Consider the following 25035-nt stretch of genomic DNA (forward strand, 5'->3'; position numbering starts at 1 on the left):
TGGAGATTTAAAAATCATTTCCCAGTTGAAGGAGATAAAGTTATAATGGGGAATTGTTGAGATAAGAGACCTGGGTGGGTCCCAGAGAGGTGTGCTGACCATCATTAGTGCTGTTCATCCCCTGTATCTGGTTAACCCCCCACCCTGCATTTCTCATCTCTCTTCAGACTGGGTGTAGCCATATGACTTACATTGACAAATGCAGTGTGCATGAGAGTGGTAGTGTAACTTTAAGAGCTGTAGTGTGACTCACTATCTTCCCTTCCCACTGGGGTGGTTTTTATGGAAGCACACGTAGAGATGATGTCTCCATCAGCCTGAGACCCTCAGGGAACACAGGAGCAGGGCTTCTTCAGAATATCTGCATTGGACACAGCATGAGAAGTCAGTTTCTCTCGCGTTGAGCAATTGAGGTTTGGGAGGCCTGTGTGTGTGTGTGTGTGTGTGTGTGTGTGTGTGTGTGTGTGTGTATGGCTATGTGTTTAGGCTCAGCAGGCCTTAAAAATAGAGCCCTAATGGTGCTGCAAAAGTCCAGTTGCTGGAGTGCTTAGACTGTGAGGTCATATTTCCTGGGTTGGAAACCCCACTCTGCCACCAACTAGCTATGCAATCTTTTTTTTTTTTAATTTTTTTTTAACGTTTATTTATTTTTGAGACAAAGAGAGACAGAGCATGAATGGGGGAGGGTCAGAGAGAGAGGGAGACACAGAATCTGAAACAGGCTCCAGGCTCTGAGCGGTCAGCACAGAGCCCGACGCGGGGCTCAAACTCACGGACTGCGAGATCATGACCTGAGCCAAAGTTGGACGCTCAACTGAGCCACCCAGGAGCCCCTAGCTATGCAATCTTAAACAAGTGATTTACCTTTCTGTATTTCAGTTTCCTCCTATGTAAATGGGAGTAATAATAATCCTGTGCACAGGATTTTTGAAGATTAAACAAGTTAATATTTGTAAGAACAGTTTTGGGCACATGGGTAACATACAAATGTTAGTTTTGTCTTCTCTCTCTCTCTCTCTCACTCTCTCACTCTGTCTCCTTTTTCACATCAGGCCTTCCCTAAGAGATAATCCATGACAAAGAAATGAGCTAAATTTTAATCTCCAAGGATATGAAATAGTGGTTTAACTCTTCTGAAGTTTCAAGAAAGTATCACAGAGGAGTCTTGATGAGAATACTCGAATGCCTCCTTTAATCATATCTGCTTAACTGCCCTTGTAACTCTGTCCGTGCTCCTGTGCGGCGTCTGCTGCAACTCGGCATTTACTCTTTACCAACTTCCGCATAACTAGTCTCCTGCAAGAATTCTCCTCCCCCAGCCATGCTCTTCTCCACCGCCTTCCCCAGGAAAGGGGCTGCCAAACATTCCGGAAGAGAGCTAACTGACTTTTAGACTGTTTTATCTTCATACCCGCAGCGAATCCAGAAATCTCCCTAAGCTATCTGGCTGAGTGCTGTGGGTTTTAAAGCAATCCTTTAATATATTCACTTGATTTTAAAGACAAAAACCTCCCTGGAACATTTAACCACGGGCACTACTTTTGCTCTTCTGAGGGGCTGCTCCCTGAACTTCTCTGAAGCTGGTGTTAGAGGTGGTTGGGATATATTTCCACAGATTCAAGTTCTGTGCTGGACCATTAAGCCTTTGAGGTCCAAGAAAAACCACAAAGGATCGCCAGTGTCAGGACTGAGGGAGAAACAAGCTTTGAAATATAGGAGAGGATAAAAAGCAAAACCTCTGCAGGTATATCATTGCCAATAAGATAAAAATACAGACCGAGTGGACAGTAAAGGTGAGCTTTGCAAAGCTGCTGCCCGTGGGGTGGAAAAGTTTGGGAGGAGAGGGTCAGAGAAAGGGGGGATAAAAACCCCTCCTGGTGCATTTAAACCTAAAACCTGCTGTTTAATTATACGATTAGCACAAAAATTCTTTTGAGCCTGTGGAGGTAACCGAAAAGGAACAAAGTGACAAAGTGCACAGGTAGGCATTTTGTAGGGTCCGGGACATGGAACCTCTCTCTCTCTCAAAACCCTCAGCTCTAAATCACAGCTTTCATCTGCATGGCTCATCAAAAGATCACAGATTTCGGTTTTTCCTCCAGGATGCTGACGAGAACATTTAACCAGAAATAAGGTCACACCAGTATGTGATGCAGGGTTTATTGGATTCTTCAGGTTGTTTTCCAGGGATATTTATAAGAGAAATGTAATTTTGGGAAGAAAAATATGTTGTCAATTGATGGCAGTTCTTTCTGGCTGCACATCTTTATTCAGGCAGAAGCGCTGGAGCCACACAGAAGAATTTGAGTCTCAGCTTTAACTTTTTTTGCACATAAAAATGCACCAACCGCAGTATTCTGTAGAAAGACCTGGAGTTTTTAATGCCTTTAGTTTTGTAGTTTCCTGATTTACATGGGACATTGTGCATAAATATGCAGCGTCCCACTTCCTTGATGAAAATAGGCTTTCCTATTTTATGGGCCTGCATACATTGTACTGAATTTCTCCACAAGGGACAAAATTTATGTTGAAAGCTGATCCAAGGAAAATTGACTTGAAAGGAATTCTCCAAAAGTAGCAGAAGTGTTCTCTTTGATCATAGTTCCTGGTAGCTGAGCTGAGTAGATAAGATCATGAGACATACATTAATGTCAATAATGTGAACACTTTTACAAAAAAATCAATTTAGGAAATTATAGATGACAGAGAACACTATCCACATATCATGACTTTTTATATAGAATTTTCTAGTTGCCTCCACTCAAGAGATTTGTCATGGTTCAGAACATCTTCCCAAACGTACCTTAGGAGGCTACCTACAAATTTTCCATAGTCTCAGCCTTGCTTTCTAAGCGTGGGCATATTAAACACAGATCTCCTTTAATGGGGTCTTGTGAAGACCATTGATGATTCCATTTTGTCCTGCCGCATGTTTCATCCAGCTCTTACTATAACTCCTTTGGGTAAGCTATTGTTCAAGCCCTTGGTAGAAATTTTATGTCATACCTCCTTCCATCATCCTTCCTTTCTTCCTTGTTCTCTCCCTCCTCTTCCTCCTCCTCATCCACCTCCTTCTCCTTTAGTGCTGCTATTGAATTGCTTCTAGCACAATAAAATTCTAGGCCAAAAAACTTCCATCATTTTAACTCCCCATGCGGACTTGTGATATAGCAGCAGTGATATGGAGGCTATTAGAATAGATTTATTCATCAAACAAGAGCTGTAGGCAAGTGTCTGAGGTCAGTAGCATTGGGAAACATAAAGCACACCATCTGCATCCAAAGAATTTACAGACCAGTGGGTTGTAGACAGGATGGGTAAATTGTTCAAAACTCTTCATGACTTTCTCCTTTATAGGGAATTAACCTCAACCCACCTACAGCCACAAGTGAGAAGAGTTTAAGGGTTTCCAACTTTTTTGAGTTTATTCTTTTTTTTGCCATTTGAAATATAATTATAAACAAATTATCTTTCAGCAAGTAGGAATTTATATTAACATCATTCTATTCATAATGCATTAGAGATATAAAATATAATTTTCCCAAACCATGTGAGGAGAAATGTTGACAATCAGATATGCAATGATATGAACATAGTATTTGAGTGCAAACATCACCATGAAGAACTAGGTCACAGGACTGTGACAGTTGTCATTTGATCAGAGTTGACTGTAGATCCAATGTGGGTCTGTGCATTGCAATCAGAGCAACACTTTAAAAACCAGTTGGATACCATGCTTTTCATACTAAATTTATTGTTGGAGCAAACTGACCTGTTAAAAGGGTCAGGGTGGCTACATGGTTTGTATAAACCATCTCCAGAAGTATAGTGAGATTCAGGCACATGGCCTTTAACTTGACCCCGTATAACTGACTCTACTTCTGAATTCCTTTTGGTTCTCTGAGGTTGTTGGTGTTTTGTCATGGTACTCTGTGATAGTGAAGCAACTCAGAATACACTTGCCATAGAAAAATAGTTTTTCTTAACAAACTCAGTTTTGTGACACAGTATTTTTTTTCATCTGTTTAAGGAACCTTTTTTTTTTTTTTTTTTTTTTGAGGATAAATTCCTTACCCTGGTTTTCAAGGCTTTGTGGTAAATATGTGGGGAGTCAGGTACTCAGCGTTCATTCTTATGCGCTTTTCTGCCTCACCCTTGTGGCAAAGGCTACAAGCCTGACAAGTACATTTTCTAGACAAGTTTGTCTCTAGTGTTTTGGATAGATTGACCTTCTGCCTAGTAGACACACTTATACAAGATTTGAAAAGAAAGGAGGCAGAAGCTACATTATTCTTACTTTCATTGTAGACTAGGGCTTTACAGAGATGAGTTTGGTAATGATCTCTGTGTTCATTTGCTATTTACCTGCCATAGACGTGCAGAGGAACTTTGAAGTGTTACTGGTTTTCTGTAGGTTCTTAACCTCTGGACTTGAGTTTCTGATTTTGTCCAGACGTTTCTATGGTTTGTAAGCTCCTAATTTCCTGTATTATATCCTTTTCTGTTTAAAATACATGGAATGGCTCCTCTTTATGAATGAATCCTGACTATGTAATATAAACTCTCCTCTAATAAAGACGCCTAAAAAAGGGAAAACATAGACTGATGCCATACTTTGATGGATTCCCTTGTCTCTCCCTTCCTTCTCCCTATTCAAATCTATCTAGGTCTGCCTCCATGCACTATTTCCCACTCCCAAGCCCCTACTAAATCCACATTTCTTAACTCATTTAGTGTTATTACCCTGTGGTATAAGTTTCTCCGGTTCAGTGTTAATCTTCTTTTGCATTGCTCTTTTTAAAAATCATTTTTGTCTCTTTAGTATCCCCCATTACATTATAAGCTCCATGAGACTCAGTCTATTATTTTATTTTCTTTTGAATTCCGTACAGAGGTAACATAGTATGATATACATAATGGGCTTACTAAAACACATACTGTCTTACACACACACACAACACACACACACACAAAACAGATCTTGTGGTTTTGTTTTGTGATTGTAAAAGTTATATATGCTTGTTATATACATGCTTATTTTATATGTTATGTGTTACATATAAAGAAAGTGACAGTATTCTTAATTTTCTTATTCAGAAATGATCACTATTAGTTTTCAGTACATTTTATTTATAAATATTTAATTATAATTTGAATTCTATTAGGAATGTGAACAAATTTTTTCATATCTTTTTCTACTAACACTATAAAACAAATATTTTCCATCATTAAAAATTTCACATGAGCACTGACATGGCATTACAGCACTTGATTATGCACATGCACCATCATCTAATTATTCCTCCATTGCTAAATATTTAATTTTTTTTTAACGTTTATTTATTTTTGAGACAGAGACAGAGCATGAACGGGGGAGGGGCAGAGAGAGAGGGAGACACAGAATCGGAAGCAGGCTCCAGGCTCTGAGCCATCAGCCCAGAGCCCGACGCGGGACTCGAACCCACGGACCGTGAGATCGTGACCTGAGTCGAAGTCGGACACGCAACCGACTGAGCCACCCAGGCGCCCCCTTTTTTTTTTTTTAATTTTTTTTTCCATTGCTAAATATTTAGATTATTCTACATTTTTAGTATAAAAAATGCTGCAGTAAGAATAATTGTACATCAATCTTAGCATTACAAAATTCTCAGCACACCATTTCCTGAAGAATACAGATTATTTATGAGTTACTTATTAAAAATAAGTAGTATTATATGTGACTTGCAAAGAACTAGGAGAATTCAGAGAAGTAAAGAATTCAGGGATAGAATTGCTCTCCTCAGATATTAATTTAGTAAATCAATAAATGACTAAGTGATTGAATGAATGAGCAAAATAGTCCTGTTGCTAATCCATTTCACCAGTGGCACATAAGTAAAATAGGTGGAAGCTGTGTTTAGAAATACACTTTGTATCCATATGTGTCATGTCATACACAACTAGTTTTATGCTACCCTGTGTCTGTTAGTGCTTTTGAAGCTTCTCTTACATAAAAAGTTGATCAAAGTCTGGTCCATATTAACATGTTTGTTAACCTGCACTAACATTCAGGTAAAGAATAGTAAAGGACATTATTTCATCTCTCATTTTAATTTAAGAAATCACTTAAGCTCTGTGAAATCCAGACTAAGGGGGATCCTGAGGGCCCTTCAAAAGACAACTTGGTGGCACCTTAGTGTTACGGTCAGCCTGTGCAGGGCAGAGAAGAGTAGGAAGGGGAGCACCATCGAGTGAGTATTGATGTGGGCCAATATAATGTTCTGGGCCAGAATAGAATTATTTTAAGGCTTAATCATTTTAGGGGACTGCTCTCATGGACTATAACCTAGATGAGCAATATGATGAGATAATTTCTCATTTGAGGTTGTTGCAGTGGGCAAACAAAGCTAGCTATTTCCAAGTTAGCCTCTGGGCACTCAATTCCCGAAATTGGCATTTAGCATATCAGACACTGATAGTTTCTTTTTACCATACTGGTGCTTTCAAAAATGGAAAACCACATCAAATACCAATATAATATAACGGGAAAATAAAGGTCAAATTTCATATAATAAAGGAAATCAATTTTCTCTGCTGACAATCCCTAGAACTTCAGCACTCGGGATGTGCAGAGATAGCCGCATGATGAAAAACATCAGGTGAGGAAGCTTTTTAAAAATTATAACAAATCTGATGAGCAAGATTGCCTTCAAAAACTGTTGCAGAAAGAAATCCCGAAGGAAGGAAAACACAGCATAAAATAATGTTGGTCTAGGTAATGGAGTGGGGGTTCACCTTGCAGAAACCGGTAGACAGCCTTCTCTTTTGTTTGGCATGAGTGATTAATAGCTGGTTCTGCCCATAATTTGTCATCTCACACACCGGCCTCTCGGCACTCTGGTGTATTTTCAGCCAACACAGCTCGTACTTTGGCACTGGATCTTGACAGGAACAGTACTCAAGACGGAGCATATATTTTGTTAGTGCACTCCACTGGGTGACCTAGGAGTAAGGAAATCGTAGATCTTAACAGTGGGCCTTAACAGTGGGCCACAAATGAGGTCACTCTTGGAGACAACAATAAAAGGTATATTTTCTAAACTGCTTAATATGCATCTGCATTGTTTTAAGTACTCTGCATGTATTGACTCATTTAGTCCTCACAATAACCATAAGAGAGAGGCACTATTATGGTTCCATATAGGTGAGGAAACTGAGAACATGCATAGAAACAGAAATCAAGAAACTTTCCCAAGCCATAGTGCTTAACTATCTGGGATTCACACACTACTTTTTCCTTAAAGTTTCTGTGATGATTTTCAGTAATTGTGCCAAATAAATCTTGACTTATCTGGCCCAACCATGTTCTCTGTCTCATCTTCTGTTATTGCACAATATGCTCTCTGTATTCTAGGCACTCAGATTATTTGCCGTTTTCAAAATGTGCTTTGTCTCACCCTATCCACATCTGTTTGATGTGCACTTCACACCTTCATAGGTTGGCACATTTCAGCTTCAAATTTCAATAAATAGCTCCTATTCCTAAAGTCATCAGGGATGTCTCCTTTGCAGGAGAATATAATTATTCCCTTCTCTTTTCTCTAATAATCTTTCTTCCTTGCCCTGATAGCACTTACCATGTTGTATTATTTGTCTTTCTGAATATCTCTATCTTTACAGTGGCTTTCCTTCAGAACAGGAGCAGGAACGATGTGTTACCTTTTTTTCTTTTTTTTTTTTTTTTTAAGATTCCCCCATCTGTATTGGAATGTGTGGTATCAAATATATACTTAATAGGCTTATTTTAAGTTAATAAGCCTGTCAAATAGGCTTATGCGAATAAATAGTTAGCAACAGAAATGATGACCAAACATGTGAGGAGTGGGAACATTATCAGACAAATTGGGAATAAATGGTGTTTATTTATCTGAAATTAAGATAATATATGTAATTCTGATCTGATTAGCTAGTACCTTTATTTATATATATGTCTGGGGTTGGAAACTACTGATATACTCAAGATTGACCTTGAAGCCATTCTTCCTAGAAAGACATCCCATGATTTTTGCTTCACTGCTACCTTCAACTAGAGCTCATGCCTTCAACAATTCATGACTGTCTGGTATAGTCATTTTCCATATTGATCATTGACCATGAGGTCAGAGGAACAGCTGCTGGTGGAAGCTCAGTACTCATTCCTCATGCTTCTCTATCTCACTAGCCTCTGCTTCCCTGTGTAGTTTATTTCATCCTTCCATGATATTGAGGGAGACCTTCTGGTTATGAGACATTGGCACAGAGATGTGCACAATAAAGATACAGTTCCTTTCCTCATGGGGTGGGGGGAGTGGGCATTGAAAATGTAGATAAAGAGCCACTGTTTCAAGGTCTTGGCTTCTCCACCTCTACTCTCCCGATTCTACAATTGGTAAGACCAGTTGCCAAGACCAGAAACTTTGGTTGTGATCGGTATGAGTGAAAGGGTTAAGACGGGAGGCTGGTATGGCTGGTGTAGCAGTGAAATAGTAAGGAAGCAGCATGAAAGGCCTGCCTGGCAAGGAGAAGATGTGGAGAAATTCAACAGAACGTAGCCATACTGTCTTCTAAATGGAAATACTCTTAAACTTTGAGAATAGAGACAAACAAAACACAAGAAATTAATAACAATAATAATAATAAGTGGTATTTATCTTACAAAACTCTTCTAAGTATTTTATATATGTGAACTCATATTATCTTCATAAAACCCTATCGAGTAGATAGTAGTATTATCCCCATTCCACAGGTGAGAAGACTGAGATGCAAAGAAGTGACATAAGCGAGTGAGTGACAAATGTAGGATTTGGACTCAGGCAGTAGACCTCCAGAGTCCTTGTTCTGAAATATTAAATAATATTGTCTCTTAGAAAAATACTTCTTTAAGTAAAAACAGATGTAAATTATCTTACTACACTACAGGAAAATCAAGGACATTTTATATATCTTGAAAGCTGGTTCAGCTAAATTTTAGTTATTATGAATTGATTTTCTGGTATATGGATTATTGAAGCACTTAAGCCTTGCCTTCTCTCCTGTGTCTTTGGTTCTGCTGATATGCTGTGTATGAAAGAGAACAAAGGAGAAAATCTAATTGCACCATTTCATAGAAGCCTAACCATTTAGTGCTCCTCCTTGTCCTGTTGTTGAACTAATTTTCAAAATTGATACCATATATGAAAAGCAAATTTCTGTAGAAGTTTTATAGAATTTATTAACATAATCCTGGATGGTTATTAGAGTGACTGTGGAGAGGGGTAGTTGATAAAGCTGTTAACTGTCCGCACGTTGGACATACACACTAAGGTTGGGGCATATCAGCTGTGGTAGGGAGCTGGATAGAGTTCGAAACACTCTAAGCACATGGGTGTTGACTGTAAAATAAATGTGACTACCAGAGAAAAATCAGTCTTGATAATGGTTTAGGAAAGGGGTCAATAAACTTTCTCTATAAAAGGCCATATGGTAAATATTTTAGGGTTCTGGGACACATGGTCTCAACTCTCTGGGACAAGTACTCAACTCTGCCACTGTAGCACACATAAAGCTAGACGGAATGCTTGAATAAATGAGTGTGGCTTTATTCCACTAAAACTCTGTTAAAACAAATGGTGGATCAGATGTAACCCATGGGGCCATAGTTTGTAGGATCCTGGCTTAGAACCGTAGGTGAACGAAACACTTGTTACAGAATAGTATAACTCTCCACGAGTTCTGTCGCTTCTGTTAAATGTTGCAGAGTAAAAAGGTATTGGTCAGGGTTTAAAGAAGAATTTCTCTGGTTTGAAGTCCAAGAAGTTCTATGAAGAAAGGTATTTTGACGGACATTGGAAGTAAATATAAAGTTGGAGAAGAATGGCTAAAAGTCCAAGAAAAGATGTAGGGCAACAGTTAAGGAAACAATTTTCTCACTTGAGGGTACAGGGCTGGGACCCTGACCATCAGTTGTAGGAGACAAAGAAGATTCATAGCATTGGCCGCACAGTCTAAGGCCTGCAGTCCCAACCCTGTGGTGTTTATAAGGAGACAAATGGAGGCTACCGAAGGAGCATCTAGTGCTACCCACAATGCCACCCCATGTCTGTCCCAGGATAAAAGTGAAATGGGATAGAGACCAGAACAATTTCTGGGGCTTGGGTATCTGGTACAACGTGAGGCTGGCATAATTTAACTACCTTAGGGTACATTTTATATAGACTCATTGGTTTCTTTTTTTATACTTTGTCTCTTTCTCATTTTTTAAATGTTTTCCTCAGGTTTTAAAAAAGGATTATTTGAGAAAAATTGCAAGTTTTATCTTTCATAGACATATCTTTGCTTAGTCTCTGTCAAGTCCTACTGCATTCAGTCCTTTGGGTTTCTAGCCTAGATTATTGAAACAGATTCAGAGATGGCCTCATTGCCTCTAGTTATAGTCTTGAGTGTCCTCCTCCACTCTATTATCTGTATAATATATGAAATGTGATCCTGTCATTTCTTGGTGCAAGACCCTGTAGTGACTCCCCACTATGTACCAATAAAAGCCCAAAGTCCTTAAAATGGAAGAAAAGCACTTTGCTATTTTGCACTGTGTACTTCTCCAACATTCCTTTGACACTCAGGACTTTGAACTTCATATTTGGGCAACATCAAATGGTGTTTAGTTTCTTGCCACACTGAGCTGTTTCTTGCCTCTGTACCTTTGGTCACCTCAGAATTCTTACTCCTTGATCAGACTGCCTAACTTCATTCATCATTTAAGGCTCAGATTCCATTACCTTCTTATGATCTATGCACATTTGTCCTGTTGTGCTTAAATATTGGCCTTCCTCAACTTCTCCTTCACCAGAGTGTGATCAGGACCTGTATTCTTACGTCTGTACCACAGGGCCTGGTACATACTATGCATGTTTTTAAAATCAGTCACAAATGATTAAATGTCTGTGATAAGTAGGTGAACAGAATGTTCTCAGGGTCAAGGTTCAGAATGGGGAAAGAGGAAAGAAGTCAAAACCTGGGACAGAGAAAATGGATAGAGCTTGCATAATTGCCTAGTTACTTTCAGTCTAGGGTGAGTTATAGATTAAAAACAGATGCGGGGTGAGTAAATAAATTACAAGTCATTCCACATACTTTCTTCCCAATTTTTTTTTGAAAAAAAAATGACATTTATTGTAAGAATTTGCATACTGCAGTCTAAAGAGATTTTGGCATTTGAGTTCTGAACAACACAGGTACTCGTAGGAATGCACACCTAATTTCCCCCCTGTCATAATTAATGGCATTAACTTTTAATGATGGCCTCTGCCCTTGGGTCTGCAGAAATTCAAAACAATTTGGTTGGGCATTTTAATGCACAGGAAAAAAAAATAGATGGACACATTTAAAACAGCTGAATCCTTAAGCCTTTGTGCACTTATCTGTGGCCATTGCCACACCAGCTCATTACCATGATGATAAATAGTTGGTGGTGTTATCCCTAAAGTTTTCTGTACAATTCAATGAAAATATCAATAATAACTATTCATTATTGGTTATGCCTGGCATCATGCTAAGCACTCCCCATGCATTATTCCAATTAATCACAATAGCTCTGTGATACAAATTAGGACTCTGAGGCCCAAGGCCACCCAGCAACCGAGCCAAGATTGTGACTCCAGTGACTATGCTCTTTATCATCACACTATGCATTTGCTCTAATGTATTAATTCGTTTAGGTCTTTTTATTTAAAATGCCTTTAGTCAACACAGCCACTATGGGATCTGCACACATACTAGAAGTAACATGGTCTGCTAATTCCAACCGTTTACTCACTGTGTAAGTCAGTTTCTAGTTTCAAGCTCAGGCTCAAAGTGTAGACTCTTTTATGAGATTTCTGGCAGCAAGCAGGTGAAAGAAAGAATTCAAAACCATTTCTTTTGTTGGGAGAGACACGTCAAGTAGTTGGGAGGAATTCGGACTGCCTTTCTGACATAGCTCCATTCAGCCCACAATCTAGTCTCTTGGAGAGCCTCACTAAAGTCTTTCTCATAATTGCCTGCCTGGAAGGTGGAAAATGGGATATGCGATGTCACAGCAAATGAGGGCATGTGGAACCCAGTAGAGCACGTCAGTGAAACAGCTCAGGATTAGCTAGGCACCCTCACCCATTTTCTCATTTAGTTTTTCTTCAAAAGAATACTGCATAAAATATACCACAGTAACCCACAGCTTATTCTAAAGTGCTGTCTTCTGGCAGCACGCATTAGCGTATGATTAGAGTTGAAAACTGAGAAACTAGACTTTCTTTAGCTGCTGGCCTGCTGCGTGAAATGCAGTCAGGTAACCTACCCCAGGACCAACCAAGCCACAAGCATTTATTAAGTATCTATTAGCAATGCAGCAGGGATTTGCATGGTTTGGATACCAAAAGAGTATCTAGAGCAAAGTTTCAGTTTAACCCTAGCAATACACAAGTCAAAATAAGGCATTTCAGTGCTTAAATGGCTGATAGAAGCTGTGGCAATTGAGAAGATAAATGGATGAATGACAGCTGGACTCAGCGGGCATAATGAGTATTTATTTGCTCTTACTGCCCACAATCTACTCATCTTTCTCCATTAAAATAATGCAGAATTTTTCTGGGGAATCATGCATCACTCACTCTCAGTCCACTTAGTTTGGGTGATAACTAAGACAAGAATGGGCACATGACTGATGGCAGCCAATGAGATTTTTTAAAAATTCCTAGGTTGCCTGTGGTTGAAGCCAGTTCATTTTTTTATAAGACAGTTTGCATTGGGTTGCTTGCTACTTCCAATGAAAGGATTCCTAAGTTGGGTTTTTCTGCCTCTAGATAGGGCATAATAGATTTCTATTTCTGGGTAGGATACAGGAGTGCTGACAGGGTGATGTTCCCACTGCAAGAGCTTAAAATGGATAGATAGATTACAAAATTCATATTTCTGACTTTATGAGAGAGCTGTAGAAGTAGCAGAGATGAGATAAACCATAACTCGAGAGAGGAGAAGTAAACTACTCACCTCCAGCTGTTTTTCAGCCTCGTTCATCTGCCAGTTTGGAGCATGATCGGAGGACTAGACTTGCTGAAGGGGCAAGACTCTGCTGAGGGGAGGAGTAACCACCTAAGCTTTTTGCAGTTGAATGGGCCTAGTGTGGCAATTTGGTAACTTGTTCTGGAGTAGCAGGGGAGGGAGCTATGCTAAAAGTATGCAGAGTAAAGTATCCAGATTTTCTTGGTGCTTGCTTGGGAAGTGAGATCTACCAGTGAGGGAGTTTGCATCAATAACATTACCTGCCAGGAACTCAAGAAGTTAGCTTGGGGGCCGCATATATTGTCTGAAACTTACAAAGAGTAATCGCTTCTCGGCCTTTTGGCTAAGATCAGGTGAAACTTATAAAGAGTAGAAATAGGCATTTACTGTTCTGAGGCTTGGTAGGCAGAGTCCTATCAGGCTGTCAGAGTTCTAATAAAAAATCTAAGAGATGCTTGTCCTTAGAGTAGTGACAATCAGAAATGTACTGAATATTATAAATATTGCAATCTAGTTTTATCCCTAATGAGTTTCTAATTAGATTGAGATGATCATGCCCTCACTGTATTTACTTAAATGTGGAGAAAGCACTCTCTGGTGAAAGATAAAATGATCTGGACCTTCTATGATTCTTTTGTTCATTATACCTGGCATACAATTAAAAATTAATAGACCTGTGAAAAGGCAAGATAATGTGACCAATAATTATATAGATGTCAGTCCACGAATGATCTAGGTAACAGAATTAGCAGACAAAGTATTATAAATAATGTATTAAAGAAATTAGAGGAGAGGACCAAATAGATAAAGGATATCTATACACATGAAAGGATAGTCATTCTAGAACTAAAACAACAGCAACAGTAGCAACAACAGCAGCAATGACAAAACAGGGCTCCAAAAGAATACTGGGAACAGTGTGGATACAATAGAACATAGATACAACTTCAGCACAGGCAGTTTAAAGCAGGTCATTAGAAAACATCCAAACTGACCCACAGAGGAAAAGAGATGGACAGAACAGAGAGCAAAACACATGAAATGAACTTAAAAATATATAGTATGTAACATATTTCTAAAAGGGGCCCTAAAAGGAGAACCCACAATGAGAGAGCAGTAATTAATTTGATAATGATTAAAAGTTTTCAAAATTAAAATTCATCAACCCAAAGATTCAAGAATTTAGCAAGTAGAAAGTAGGAAAAACTGCTATAGGCACGTCACAATAATTCTGGAAAAATACAAAAAGAAAAGAATCTTACAAGCATCCAGAGAAAAGCCATATTACTTTCAAAGAAAACAAAATTAGATTGTTAGCTGACTTGTTTAAAAATGCGGTGAAAGCCAGATTGTGGTGGAATAGTATCTTTAAAGTGCTGAATGACAATACTGCCAAATAGAAGTATGCATTCTGCAAGAATATCCTTCAGAATAGCATGAATGTTTTCAAAGATTGAGAGAACTTTTCTTCAGTAAGCCTGCAGTAAGAGAGAACCTAAATAAAATTCATCAGGCAGAAAGATGATCATAGAAACAAAGAAATGCAGGAGAGAAAGAAAAATGCCAGAGAGGATAAAAGATAAATGCATGATAAATATTTTAATAAATATAGGAATATATGTATATTCAAATATAGGTGAATATTAAATATCTGTGGAGATTCATTTGGATGTAGAACTAAAATCTGTGACAATAATAAAAGTCAGGAGTGTCAAAGTCCTGACGCATATCAAGTGGTAAGTGCAATAAACTGAGTTCACTATGTAATTCAAGGGTGTGTTTTGTGATATCTACGGGTACTGCTAATAGAAGAATATAAGAATATGTGAATACACTCAATAAAAAGAAAATATAGAATAATAAAATACATGATTAACCCAGAAGAAATTGAGAATGAAGAAAAAGTGAACAGTTGGGAAAAATAGAAAAGGAATCTTAACAGAGTAGGTATGTATGACCCTATTATTAGAAATTACTATAACTATAAATGAACTAAATAGTCCAATAAAAAGCTAAGACAGGCTGCGTAACAGTGAAAGTCCCAGACCTACTTAAGGACATAGAAGGTTTTGAAGTCAAAGGGTGGAAAAATATTTTAAACACCAACCAAGAGAAAATAGCCAAGCTGAGAGTCAAAGTAGACATGAATAGCAAGAAGCAAGAGTATTTTCTGATAAGGAGGTTAACCCAACAGAAAGACATTCCAGGCTGAAATTAATATGCATTCGACATCATAGCTACAAAATAGATAAAGCAGAAAACAAATACAAAGCAGAACTAAAGGACATTAGAAAATTCCTACAATTGAAGTTGATTTAACAAATATACAGAAACTCAGTAATGGTATAGATCTGAACCACAAAATTAATAAACATGACTCAGTTGACATACGTAGAGCACTAGAATTAGCTTTAATAGAATTCAAGTCATTTTCATGTGCATATGCCAAAACTGACTATATGTTCGTCCAAAAAGAAAGCCTCAAAAATTTTAAATGATGAAAATGATTCAGTCTGTTCTATGACTGCATTGACATTTAGCCAGAAGCCAATAACAAAAGCATGATGAGGAAATTCCCAAGTTCACTGAAATCAAACAATAATCTTTTAAATAATCCCTGGGTAAAAGAAGCAATCAAAATGGAAATCAGAAAGCATTTTATATGAAATATAAAGAACTTATCAAATCAAAACTTTTGGAATGAATCTAAATCGGTGTTTACAGGAAAATTTTTAGCTTAAATGCATTTAAAGAAAATAAGATGAATATAAATATTTTAAGCTTTTATTTTTCAAGAACCTAGAGAATGAAAAGCAAATCAAAGCTATGGAAAATAGAAAAAAATATATAATGGCAGAAATAAGTGGTAAAGAAAAAATCATACATGGAAGACAGATAACAAAGACAAATTTTTTTTTAAGATAACTGAAATTGAAAATTCTTTTTTTAATTTTTTAACATTTATTTATTTATTTATTTATTTATTTATTTGAGAGAGAGAGAGAGACAGACAGACAGACAGACTGTGAGCCAGAGAGGGGCAGAGAGAGAGGGAGACCAGGCTCCAGGCTCTGAGCTGTCAGCACAGAGCCCGACTTGGGGCTCAAACTCATGAACCACGAGATCATGACCTGAGCCAAAGTCGGACACTTAACCAACTGAGCCACCCAGGCACCCCCTGAAAGTGAAAATTCTTAATGATCAAGCATGATAAAGGAAAGAGAGAAAGAGTGAGAGTGCACACTAGATTTTATCTTCTAGATAAAAAGCATGTTTGAACTTTAGGCAAATAAATTCAAAAATTTAAATAAAGTGGACAATATCGATGAAAAATGTCACATACCAATGCTAACACAAGTAGAAATAGACATCTGAATAATCTTTTATCTGTTCATGAATTGGAAATCTGATATTAAAAAATTATTTTTCAAAGATGCATATGGCTTCACCAATAAATTCTTTTATTCTCTCAAGAAAGAAGAACACTGAACTTGGACAAACCGTTCTGGAGAAAATTCAATGAGGAATCTTTTTCTAATTATTTCTATGGGACCACCTTATCTTAATTACACCACTTAACAAGGGTATTAAAGGAAAATTACAGACCAGTTTCTCTTATGAATATGGATGCAAAAATCTTCAACAAAAATTAGGTAGTTGAATCCAATAGTGTAGAAAAAAAGGATAATACCTTACAATCAAATGTTGTAGACCTATAAGGTTGATTTATTATTTGAAAGGTGAATCAATGTAATTCACCACATCAATAAGAAGACAGTGTAGTGACATCATCAAGATGGTGACATAGGTCATTCCGGACTTCAGGTTTCCCTGATAAGGAGACCAGGTAGCAACTATCTATAGACAAGACACTATTGTGAAAATTCCAGAACCCAAGGACGAAACTGAAGCATCCCCTTTGGACAACAGAAACCTACAAGGACCATATTGGAAGAATAAGAGGAGCAGCTTAACTTTGACTGCATGGACTTGCCCCTAAGCTAGCAAAGAGCTGCACTCAGAGAGCTTCCCTGTGCCTATGGCTTATTTCTAGTGGGGGAAAAAGGCACCTCAGGTGGACGTCTAGGTTCTCCAGCATTGTGGGACTCTTCCCAGAAGGCTTAATCGAGTCTCACCTCTCAGGGATCATTAGGGGAATCTGTGGAACTCTACCACTGAGGAATCAAGAGATGGGAAAGGCAGGATAGGACTAATAGTAACCAGAGCTCAGATCTTGGTGGACTGTGTTCCTGTTTGCAGAAGTGCCTAAGCAGAGATCCCAGCCAGTAGCTCTGCCTAACTGTAAAGCTGAGCAGCTGGCCCCATTCAGCCAGGGAGCTCCACTGGCAGTTCTGCTTGATTTGGATCATCAACCAACAGGCCATACTAAGCATGGAACCCATTGTATGGTTCTACCTGGGCAGGGGGGAGAATTTGCAGGGAGCCAAGACAGCAGTCCTGCCCAATGGTTGAACGTAGCTCCTGAAGTCACAAAACCAGGGGCACTGAAGAGTGATCCAGAGCAGCCCTAGGGCACTGCTTATGGTATCGCACACCCACGGAGCCCAGCCAGCAGCAAAGCCCAGAATATGGCCCTGCCCAGTTGCTGAACAAAGCCTACAGTCTTGTTCAGGCAGAGAAGCAAGTCAGGGACCCCACGCAATTGCAGACCCGTCAGAACAGAGAGCCCAGGCAGAGACTTTGCATGTCTGCACAGCACAATCTTCAGCCCCACCCACATGCGGAGTACAGCTGGCAGCCCCACCCACACAGAGAGCCCAGCCGGTGACTTTGCCCAGCAGTAGAGGGCTGCCAACAGCCTACCTGCCAGTGAAGCCCAAGCTGTCCTTGGGGCAGCCCAACTCCAGGGCACAGCCTTTGGCCCTGCCTGAATGCAGAGCTTAGCTGGCAGCACCTCCTGATTAGGCAGCACAGTCTGAGGTGCTCCCAGACCAGGAGCAACTGTAGGCCATGGCAGGCAGCCATGCCCGACTGCAGAATCCTGCCAGTGGTAGTGCTCTGCTAGGGCGCATACCCTGCAACCCGGCCCGACTAGAGGGCATTATCGAGCCCGGCTGCTGGCCTCACCTGGCCACAGAACATAGTCAGCAGTCCTGCCTCACCAGGGAGCCCAGCCAGTGTCCCCCCCCCCCCCCGAGTGTGGAGCCTAGCCAGCTGGGGATCTACGGCATAGCACAGGGACTATAGTTAACAACATTGTATAGTAGAAAGTTGTTGATATTGGATATTGAAAACTCTCACCACAGAAGATACATTTATCAAATTTACATTTATCACACTGTACACCTAAACTCCGGTAACATTATACTTTTAAAATATATCTCGGGGCGCCTGGGTGGCGCAGTCGGTTAAGCGTCCGACTTCAGCCAGGTCACGATCTCGCAGTCCGTGAGTTCGAGCCCTGCGTCAGGCTCTGGGCTGATGGCTCGGAGCCTGGAGCCTGTTTCCGATTCTGTGTCTCCCTCTCTCTCTGCCCCTCCCCCGTTCATGCTCTGTGTCTCTCTGTCCCAAAAATAAATAAACGTTGAAAAAAAAATTTTTTTTAAATATATCTCAAAAAAGCTGGAAAGAAAACTAGAGAGAGAGAGAAATTCCATGATCATCTTTATGTAAACTGTACCCTAATGAGTTAAAAATATTTAAAAAAAAATCATAACTTATCCATTAGGGAGAGCCTATAGAAATTACTTCTTCCTTTAAGTTTATTTATTTATTTTGAGAGAGAGAGAGAGCAAGTACGCTAGCAAGCATGGGGGAGGGGCAGAGAGAGAGAGGGAGAGAGAGAACCCCAAACAGGCTCCATGCTGTCAGTGCAGAGCCTGACATGGGCTCATTCCCACAACCGTGAGATCATGACCTGAGCCGAAATTAGGAGTCGGACCCCCAACCGACTGAGCCACCCAGGCTCAGTAATTAAGAAACTACTTCTTAATTTACATCTTCACGCATTCATAAGAGAAGTGCCTGTTGTCTGAGCTACTAGGATTTTCCACCAGAGATATTGCAGATAGAATTCCTGCATTGGATCTGGGGTCCTACAGAAAATGACTAACATGGCGTCTAACTCCCTGAGCCCATGATTCACATTTTTCATCAACAACAAATCAAATTGTAGTATCAACTTCTTTCTATGTCCCCAAATTAAGGATATTTTCAATTCAGAGAAATATATAGCAGTTATCAATTTATTTGATGGTGGTTGCCTCAACTGTATACAGTAGGAGATATTTTTAAAAGTAATCCAGGGGTGCCTGGGTGGCTCAGTGGGTTAAGCATCCGACTTTGGCTCAGGTCGTGATCTTGCAGTTCAGGAGTTCCAGTCCCATATCGGGCTCTTTTGCTGACAGCTCAGAGCCTGGAGCCTGCTACAGCTTCTGTGTCTCCTTCTCTCTCTGCCCCTCTCCTGCTCACATTCTGTCTCTCTCTCAAGAATAAATAAACATTAAAAAAAATCAAAGTAATCCATATATGCTCTTAACATGTGGGCTATAAAGTCCCTCACTTTTGATTTATCCTAACAATGAAACAACAGAAAGGACAATTTAATACAGTCCTTAAGAATATGAGCTTTGGCATCAACTTACCCATGTTTGAGTCTTTATTCTGTTTTGTGTTAGTTGTTACCTAAGCTACTGGCTTCTCAAAATTTTTTGCCTTAGTTATTTTATAAGGGAGACCTGGGCTCTGGTGAACTCTATTACCTGTAACTTCTTACAAATCAATTGAATGACCTCCTCCTCCAAGGAAAAAAAAAATTCCCCAATTATTTTCTCATTAGTAAAATGAGAATACTAAAAATAACATACTCATTGAACATTTATGAACATGAAAAGAGGTAATTTATGTAAACTTTTAACACAGTGCCTGGCACATACATATTGTGTGCTCAAAAAATAGTAACATATATATTGATCATTATTCTCATTTCCTTTCTTGTAAACAACAAAAGAAGCATAATTTTTGACATACTGGAGGTATTTTCCTTTTAATTTTTTAATATTTATTTATTTTTGAGAGAGCGAGGCAGACAGACAGAGCATGAGTGGGGGAGGGCAGAGAGAGAGAGAGAGGGAGACACAGAATCTGAAGCAGGCTCCAGGCTCCGAGCTGTCAGCACAGAGCCTGATGTGGGGCTCAAACTCATGGAGTGTGAGATCATGACCTGAGCCAAAGTCAGATGCTTAACAGACTGAGCCACCTAGGTGTCCCTATATTAGAAGTATTAAGGACCTTTTTATTTGACTCTCATGACCACTATTGACTTTCTCAACAATACTTTCTTTTTTACACTTAGATAAGGTCATAAATTAAAGGTCATTTCATCTTGCTGGCCTCCATACCTAGTCCAACCACCAAGCCATACTTAAGCACAGTGAGATTGACCATAATAGCAAGGCCCCCTTCCTCTTGGATCTAATTACATTTCTAAGAATGAAGACAAAATGGAAAAGGTGTTAATTAATTTGTATTGCTTTTCTTTGGTGGCTGCAGGGAATAAAGGGTGCTTTTATTTGGAAAAAGGCAAGCTTCACATGTGGCCCAGAGCTGGGTGGATGGCACATCATGGCAGTTAGGTTTTATGGAGGCCACTTTCTCCATGTGCCAGGACAATCCCAGCCCAATAAAGAGGCATATGTACAAGTGATTCATACAGAAGAATCTGATCTTCTTTACTGGATCTCTTGGTGTAGGTTTATCCTCTCTAATCAGTTTCCTTTATGCATGAACATTTACTGTGATTTATGTGCCTAACAATGATTAGGGTGAATAGGTTTGTTTGAATACATATGACAGATGGCATCTTTGTGGTGACCAATGGATGAGCCTTCCATTTCTAGACGCAGTGGAGAAACTTTTTACCAGACTCTAGTTAAGCTCTAACACAGCTCAAGAATATGGTGGTGGATAATATCAAAGACCAGGTTGGACTATCTGAAAAAATCTCTTTCTGCTCTCCTGGCCACTTGCTTTGACTAATAGAATTTGACTTTGGAGGTGTCATACCCTGAATGTTTGTGTCCCCTCAGCATTAATATCTTGAAACCTTATCCCTAAGGTGATGGTATTTGGAGGCGGGACCTTCGGAGATGAAGGCTTTTCCCTCTTGAATGCAATTAGTGATCATATAAAATAGACCCCAGAGATCTTTCTTGCTCCTCTGCCACATGAGAATACAATGAGAAGATGACCATCTATGAACCAGGAAGCTGCTCCTCACCAGTTTAATCTATGGTATTCTCATTACAGCAGTCTGAACAGACTAAGACAGAAGAGTGAATGCCACCTTTGGTTGTATGGTCCCAGTAAGTTCCTGGCTTAGTTCTAGGCTCGTAGTGATTTCTGAGAATAAGACAAAGTCTTCCTCTCTCAGGTGCTGTAAGAGTTTCCTTCACCTGACAGCACAACCTCCCATTCTGAATAAGCAATATGTTTAAAATGTCAAATGCTCCTAAAGTAGGTAACATGTTGACTGTCAAATACTCCTAAGATGGGTAACACATTGACTTAAATTTAGTCTAAGATGTAAATGTCTATCATCAGCGACTTTCTCAGACCACTTGTTATCTCTAGATGGTTCATAGGAGCTGGCGGTAAGAATTCTCAAGGGAAGACAACAGTATAGTCTGAGGGAAACCTTTATCATTTAATTTCATCCAGTGTTAGCCTCTGCTTTAGCTAGAACAGTATTTCTCAAGGTTTTGAGGAGCTGGAAAAATGCACTTTTCGGAGCCCCATCCCACAAGTACCAAATCAGATCTCTGGGGGTGGGGGGGCTGGGGTGGGCAGGACTCAGAAGATGTGTTTTTGTAATAGTGTTTAAGTCCCCACATGATCCTTTGCACACTCACATTTGAGAGTCTGTTTCTGGGTAATCATCTCTGTGAGAGTATGCACACTGTCGTGCACACCCATGGGGAAAGGAGGTGCCGTGCAGGACTCTGTGGGTGGGTGTGAGTTCATGCTCTGCCTGCTTGCTTGGGAAGGATGCCATTTAGGGGGGTGTACTCGAGCAATCACTCCTGACTCGTTGCCTCTGCTCTCCGTATTTATAGCTCCCAGCGTGGCTCATTGCAGCCACCAGCTCCTTCATCATTTTAATATTTTTCCCAGTTTCTCTGCCCACTGATCATATTTTTCTGTTCCAAACTATTTAATTTATTAATACCTCCCTGAAGAATGTGCGGCAATTGTTGTCTGCTGTGCCCAGGAAGAAACACACAGACACACAGCCCAACACCACAGCTCATACTGGAGAGAGGAGATGATTCATCCCTGCTGCTCCCACCCTATCAGAGAGGCTGGTGTTCATATACGTTAGTAAGAGTAAGATACCAACATCATCTCCACCCTTTCCATTATACTTTCAGGTGCGGCTGACATTTGCCTGTGAATTTTTCAGTAACAGCCACGGGGTGCTGCTCCCAGGTCCAGCTCGACTCTTTGCTTTTGTACCAGCTGGTCCGCACACCTTCAGCCTTCAATTGCCCACAGCACAGCTCTCTGAATCCTCTGTCTTAGTTCTAAAGCTTTCTTTGAAGGCCCTGGGAGAGCGATCCTTAGTGGCATCCCCGCCTTGCTCCCCAGCTCCTTTCCTTTATGTTCCCCCCTTTCTCAGGCCAACCCTCTCTTTGTGTCTCGGTGGTTATCAGCTTGCAGGGGATACTCCATTGCAGACTGAAACAGGCTGTGGGAGAGGTCACTTTAGCTGAGGTGAGTCTGGCCTTGGGAATAAGCACAGACCTCACATACTGGTCTGAGTATGTGCTAAGCCTCCGGCATGGTCACTTCATGTCACTGACTGACAGACAGGTCACTTCCTCCTACAGCCAGAGGAGCTCTTGGCAGACTCACTTGACAGTCTCCTCAGATTTGCTGGAATCTGCAAAGAGCCTCCTCAGTGCCTCGGATGCAGAGAAGAACATTCCACATGGGGAACCTTTATTCTCCTGCCTCATTAGGCTGTACAATAGCTAACAGATTGCACACACCACCTGCCCCTCCCTGCCCCAAGGCCTGCTAGTTTAAGGGCAAACTGTAAGTGGCCAGGCTCATGCAGGCTTTACAAGAGCAATGTTATAAGCCAGAAGGATGCAAGCAGGTTTCACTTTGTGCACAGACGGCATTTTAAAATGGATAAATCTTTCTTCATTGTGTAGCATTTCAAAAGGAGAGTAAAAGGCACATGCACAGTAACAGATCTTTTGAGTATGTGCATTTGTGAAAGACACAAAGAACTCTAAAAATTGCGTTTCTCTTTGACCAGACTAAGGATATCAGCCTTTGCCTGAGGCCACGTGGTCAGGGCAGCAGCGTCCTGGGCAGAGCACCGCTACCCCCCCCCCCCCCCCCCCCCCCCGCCGCCTCCCCTTGCTGTCCCAGCATAGCCTGGGGCCTCTCATCACTTAGTGACATTGACAGTTTGGGGAGATAATTAACATCCTAAACAATGCTCGAGTATTGTCGATAACATAGCTTAGTCAGTTCTAACCAGTGACATTAAATAGGAATATGAAAAACTTTTAAAATATCCTACGAACGTTTAGTAACGTCATTGCTACTGGTATCATAGGTTCTTTGCTCTGTTCCTTGACATGAAATTTCTCCTTTCCTCTACAGGATGACATTTGTAAGAGATAACATGATTCAGATGAAGTTTTATTCAAGGTTGGACCAGACAGGCTTTTTATACTTCGTTATTTTCACTTATTTCTGATACTAATTTAAAGCCTGTTGGGTGTGATTGCTGTTACTCTTTCAGTTAAAACATTCTCCGTGTGCACATATGCACATGCAGAACTCATATGCTAGTTGTTTCCATTCCAGCCAAAAGCACAGATATGACTGAAAACACCTGATCTCTACTTTTAATCGTTCTTCGCCCCTCAACCTATTTTGGGCCCTGGAGGACAGAGCTATCATTGAGAGTGATTGCAAGAAGAGCAGATTTAGGATGGTGACTGGGAAAGATGAATTGAAAACATAAAATAGAACAACAGGAGTTCATTTGCCAGGTGATAGCTATGGAGGCAAGAGAAGGCCGGCTCTCAGGAGAACCACAGAGGAGAAATGGCCCAAAGTTAAGAACAGGAAATGAGCGGAGGAGTAGATCCACCAAACTATTGATCAGCCATGGACCTGGTTTAAAGAAGCGGATAGCTTTAAGGGGTGCCGAAAGGCAAGGCTAGAAACATGTTACCTTCTTCTAAGTGCATTTGCTGGCTGTGGCTGGAAAAAAGATGTACGCACACAGAAAGTTAATAAGACAAAGACACCCTTTGTTTGATCACATCTGTGCCTGATGGCCTCAGAGCAAATAGCTGGGGATTGTCAAGAGCTGGCAAATGATCACTGTTTGAAAACAGGTATCTATCACAGGGAAATATCACACAAAGCCACAGCTTTCTTATTTGATGCTCTGCAAACACCCATCACCTTCAACTGTGACAGCTACCCCCACATGCACAAACTCTTTGAGAACATCAGCATCCTTCCTTGAAGCCCCACAAACTCTGGCTCATGTTGCCAAGTGGTATGGACTGAATGATGGTGCCATCCCCCCAATTCACATGTCGAAATCCTAACCCCCAAAGTGATGATAGTAGTAAAGGTATTAGGCCAGGAGGATAGAGTCCTCAGGAATGGGATTAATGCTTTAGGAGAAGAGACCCAAGAGAGCTTGCTTCCTTTCTGCTCTCCTTGCCTTTTTAGAATACAACGAGAGGACAGCCATCTGCAAACTACACCTTGATCTTGGACCTTTGGGCCTCTAGAACTGTGAGAAATGAATTTCTGTCGTTGAAGCTACCCGGTCTGTGGTAATCTGTACTAATTAAAGACCCAAAGCTAACCCAGCACTCTGTTGTCTCTAGGCCCATTGTAGAAGCTCCCCTAATAGTAGCAAGCTAAAGGGCCTTGGTGTGGCAAGTAGGCTGAGAAGAGTGCCCTTCTGCATGAATGAAAAGGCTAATCGCCACCGCCATTCTG

Source organism: Lynx canadensis, chromosome A1 (assembly GCF_007474595.2).
Source record: "Lynx canadensis isolate LIC74 chromosome A1, mLynCan4.pri.v2, whole genome shotgun sequence".
In the NCBI taxonomy this organism is placed as follows: Eukaryota; Metazoa; Chordata; class Mammalia; order Carnivora; family Felidae; genus Lynx; species Lynx canadensis.